Raw genomic sequence first — 5668 nt, forward strand, 5'->3', positions numbered from 1 at the left:
AAATCCAAGCAAGCATACCAGATATTCAGCCAGCAAGAACGCCTGGAGATTTTGTCCAGCAAGGAGCCGCCCAACAAAAGACAGAATACCAAACTTCATGTTGACCAGTTAAAGTATGATGTCCAGCACCTGCAGACTGCTCTCAGAAACTTCCAACATCGGCGATACGCAAGGGAGCAGCAGGAGAGACAGCGAGAGGAGCTTCTGTCTCACACCTTCACCCCCAACGTGGGATGTGGTGCCCCCTGCGAGGCTGCAACGGCCCCTGTGAGGCTACGCCGGCCCTTGGGAGGCTGCACTGGCCCCTGTGAGGCTGAGATGGTCCCTGTGAGGCTGAAACGGCCCCCATGAGGTTGAGATGGTCCCGGTGAGGCTGAGACAGTCCCTGTGAGGCTGCGACGGTCCCTGTGAGGCTGAGACGGCCCCTGTGACGCTGAGACGGCCCCTGGGAGGCTGAGACTGTCCCGGGGAGGCTGAGACAGTCCCAGTGAGGCTGAGACTGTCCCGGTGAGGCTGAGACAGTCCCTGTGAGGCTGAGATGGTCCCTGTGAGGCTGAGACGGTCCCTTGGAGGCTGAGACGGTCCCGGTGAGGCTGAGATGGTCCCTGTGAGGCTGAGACGGTCCCTGTGAGGCTGCGACGCCCCCTGTGAGGCTGAGACGGTCCCTGTGAGGCTGCGACGCCCCCTGTGAGGCTGAGACGGTCCCTGTGAGGCTGCGACGCCCCCTGTGAGGCTGAGACGGTCCCTGTGAGGCTGCGACGCCCCCTGTGAGGCTGAGACGGTCCCTGTGAGGCTGCGACGCCCCCTGTGAGGCTGAGACGGTCCCTGTGAGGCTGCGACGCCCCCTGTGAGGCTGAGACGGTCCCTGTGAGGCTGCGACGCCCCCTGTGAGGCTGAGACGGTCCCTGTGAGGCTGCGACGCCCCCTGTGAGGCTGAGACGGTCCCTGTGAGGCTGCGACGCCCCCTGTGAGGCTGAGACGGTCCCTGTGAGGCTGCGACGCCCCCTGTGAGGCTGAGACGGTCCCTGTGAGGCTGCGACGCCCCCTGTGAGGCTGACAATCTGAACAATAAAGATTTATTTTTAAAAAAATAAAAATAAAAATAAAAAGTGGAGAGAACCAAGTAACATACTAAATAAAAGTGTTACAGAATAAGGACATATAAAGTTATAACTACTTTTGATATCATTCTCATTATACTCTTACAGATAAGCAAGCATGTATTGTATAATTGTTTTCCAAACAATAAATTCAAAATGATTTAAAAGTGCAACAGAAAGGGGAAATTAGTGATACCATAGAACAAGATCACAAATATTTAATCTCAGTTTTGGCCAAATTCCTAGCCTTCACATTTTTCTTTAAAAGCAGTGGACTGAGTTTAAAAAAAAATCCAAATGGTTTCTGTACTCTATCCCATCCCCTTGGGCTTAAGTGTGACAAGGCTCCACAGCTACCCATAGTTGTTTGGGTCTGATTGTCATAGCTCTATTTACTACTGAAGGCCTACCTGAGTAGCTCAGCAAAACAAGGCAGTGCTTAAATGCAAGCAACTTCCTGACACTTCCTCAGGGAGTATATGAATGCAGTTCCTCAATCAATAGTTCTCATTTATGTGGGTAACAGGTTCTTTTTTGTTGTTGTTAATCCTCACCCTGAGGATATTTTTCCACTGATTTTTAGAAAGAGTAGAAAGGAGGAAGAGGGAATGGAGAGAGAGAGAGAGAGAAAGAGAAAGAGAGAGAGAACACACATCAATTGGTTGCCCCCAAACACACCCTGACCAGGCCCAGAATGGAACCCGCAACCCAGGTACATGAATCAAACCTGCAATTCTTCAGTGCATGGGCTGACATTTTAACCACTGAGCCACAGCAGCCAGGGCAATGTGTGTAACAGGTTCTTAGGAAACTATTATTTGCCTCTGAATATTGAGTTTAGTTTGTCAGTGGATAAGAAAATATTTCTACACCATATTTTTAACCTCCTGCACTTGAGTTGACCTAGCCTCAATATCAAGTCCATTTCATAAGAAGAAAATTAATTCATCATTGAAAACAAGCTTATACAATTTTGTTAGTCTACAGAAAGATTCATGAAGCTTAATTAATAGAATTGATTTGATAAAATTAATAAAGGTTTGACTTCTGTCAAGTTGTATCATTAACTTTAGTTTTCATACAATAAATTCCACCTACTTGAGAACCATGAAGACTCAAAGATCTTAGCTATTACTAATAAATACATATTTTAAGTCATTAACTTTAGGCACTAGAAGTGCTCCATAGTAAAAAATAGCTACAATAAAACCGTATTGCTTCTCAAATAAATTCTACTCCCAGATGTCTGAAAATGAGAGTAAAATTCAACTAGAAATATAAAAATTCTAATAGTATCACAGCATTTCAAAGGAATAGGCGGTATCCTAATCTGGCTCCTCTTTTTCCTTCCAACTTCTAACTATAAACAGAGGCCAAATTTCATTGATCCAACTTCTATCTTTCTCAGAACTTTTCTGCACATGACTACAGAGTTTAAAACTTCAGTCTTTAACTGGTGTCTTCTAATAAATTTTCTCTGTCTGCCTACTGGATATTTTTATCATCTCATATTTACTATATCTAAAACTTGTTCCTCCAAATACCTTTTCTTCCAATAGATTTTTCTAATCCATAATGTTTTTAGTCAGTCCAGCTCAAATTCTCCATATCCTCCAAGTGCTTTGTTTGGATTGGTGACCCACAGAGAACCAAGTATTCATTAGCTGCCTAGAATTCATTGCCTCCCACACTGACTTGCTTTGGCCAGTGGAACATTTGTGAATAGGAAGCGGAACATTTGTGAATAGGAAGCAAGTAAAGGCTTGAACTATATGCACATTGAGGTTTAAGCTCTTGAAATGCTCTCTGGGAGCCTTGAGCCACCATGAAAAGAGATTCAGCTACTCTACTAGGGAGACCTCAGTCAGCTCCCACCGGTTCTGACCACCTAGATCAATGGTTCTCAACCTGTGGGTCAAGACCCCTTTGGGGGTCGAATGACCCTTTCACAGGGGTCGCCTAAGACCATCAGAAAACACATATATAATTACATATTGTTTTTGTGATTAATCTCTATGCTTTAATTATGTTCAATTTGTAACAATGAAAATACATCCTGCATATCAGATATTTACATTACGATTCATAACAGTAGCAAAATTACAGTTATGAAGTAGCAACAAAAATAACTTTATGGTTGGGTGTCACCACAACATGAGGAACTGTATTAAAGGGTCGCGGCATGAGGAAGGTTGAGAACCACTGCTTGAATGCTTATTGTACTGCACTGTACAATAAGCATTTTCTTGCTTTTTCATCATATAATGTACCACACAAACTATGGGACTTTTTCATATGTCTATGTTTTCTTCTCCAGCATAATATAAGTGTCTTACTTTCCAAATCTTGAACACCAATAATTATTTGCTAAAAGAAGAGATGGAGAAAGGGAGAAGGTGAACTAAAGAAGGAAGGTAAAAAAATGAGTCAAGTCAAACTGAACAGAAATGAACATGAGGCCACAGGCAAAGGGTAGGGAAAACGTGTATTGACATTTTTGCCCATTGGGCAAAGACAAAAGAAAAATTCTGCATATATAACTATGACTATGAAATATAGGTGGCAGTAAGTGCTTGGAACTTTTTCTATTTTGCGTATAAGATGATGGGCAATAAAACAGAAATAACTGTCTCATAGAAACCTTGCTATTATGCACTGATATCACTTCTTTTTCAGCATATGCTTTTATAAGTGAAGAGAATGCCATCAATGTAAGCACTATCAATATATTTCCATATATATTTCACATATGTACTGGAGTAAAGGAGACTGAGTTTGTGTTCAAGAGAAGTTACCAACAAAGTCTCCCGTTAGGGATGTGGTGAGTGATTATAATTGATGACCATTTTAGCACGGTAGTAATGAGAACAAGGTAGATTTTTACTGTTTCCCACTCTTATCTTTATCACTGAAATAGATCCAGGGTGTGCCATTTTCTCTTCTTATTAGTCTTTGTCATAAGAATATGGCATCGGAATGTTAATGCCTGAAAGAAGCTGAGGAAAACAAAGTTTTGCAGCTTTAAGTCTCTGGTGTGCTGTAGGATTGGTATCTATGAAAAAAGAGTTAAAGCGCTTCATAAATTTTAGTGAAAATTGTTGTGTAAGTTTTTTTTAGAATGTCATTATTAAGAAGGATTAAATATTAAAATAATACTTTTCAATAAATACTCCAGAATTTATTCTTTCATTTTTGTAGGAAAGGTTCTTTAACAGTAATATGAGCCAGATAAGCATCTCTTAAAATGCTATCATATGCCTCCAATTGTATTACACAAAAAGGGAAAGTAGTTGAATCATATTTATGGCCGGTCTAAATTAGAATGAAAATAAATTTTGAACAAGTCAACTTGTCTAGAGACTATCTTGTTTACTCAGATTAATTAAGGGAAACAGAGTAGAAGATGTAAGTTCCTCTGTTCCCATGGGGTTCCTTTGTTTATCTGCCAAATCCATAAAGTCTTTACAATTTATCTACTGGAGCAGCGTTTTTAAAAATTCAGTACCATGTAGGGCCTCTTAGGGCAAAGCCAAGAGCACTGATTTAGAGCCAGACTTGAGTCCAAGCGGACTTTCCACTAACTGTGGTTGTGGGAAGGCTGATTAACTTCTCTTCACCTCAGTTCCCTCATCCACAAATGGGAAAAATAACTGATTATGGGAATGTGGGCATTAATATAGATAGTGTGAGAAAATGCTCTGGAAACTCTATTGCACTGATTCTCAAAAGGTGATTTCTGGACCAGCGGCATTCTTTGGGAACTTGGAAATGATAATTCTTAGACCTCACCCTAGATCTGCTGAATCAGAAACAGTGCAGTGGGGGACTAGCAACCTCTGTTTTAACAAGGCCCCCAGGAGATTATGATGGGTGCGGACTCTGAGAAGCTCTAAAGCATTTCCACTTACTAGTTTAGGCAGGGGCCTCATGGCCTTCCTCGGCACATCAGTTTCCTCATCTGTAAATGGAGATTTTAATCATAGAATTCATGCAAAAATTAAATAAGTTAACGTTTCTAAAGTGTTATGCTAGGCAAGTGGAAAACATAAGAGCTCTTATTCCATAATTCAAGTACTGCTCTAGGTCCTGAGAAAACACAGTAATAGGATAGGCAGGGTTTAATTTGAACTGATTTTACTCTGGGCTCTCAATGCAGAGCAGCATCCCCTGGAAGAAACAAAATTAATTTTACTATTTCAAAAGTGGGATGATAATCACACGTACAGAATGCGGTAAGAAAAATGGACACAATGTGTATGAATTGCTTTAAAAATGTCAATTGTTATTTATTCATTCATTTAAAATCTGTTATTAGAGCACCTACTATGCATTAAGCAAAATGCTCAGGATAAACATTTTTAAATCTATCTTACAGGATTGCCAATTTCTCTCTGATTACCAATATCTACAGAGGAAAAAAAACCTGTTGCAAGTAGTAAATTAGAAATCAGAGCCTATGTTGATGATAAGTTCCAATAAAATAAATCAAACCATGTGGTCATTCTCTTAACCAACCCTAATTTTGCCTTTTTATAGCAATTCAGCTGGGGTTTTCCAGCAATGACAAA

Source organism: Myotis brandtii, unplaced genomic scaffold (assembly GCF_000412655.1).
Source record: "Myotis brandtii unplaced genomic scaffold, ASM41265v1 scaffold344, whole genome shotgun sequence".
NCBI classification, from domain to species: domain Eukaryota; kingdom Metazoa; phylum Chordata; class Mammalia; order Chiroptera; family Vespertilionidae; genus Myotis; species Myotis brandtii.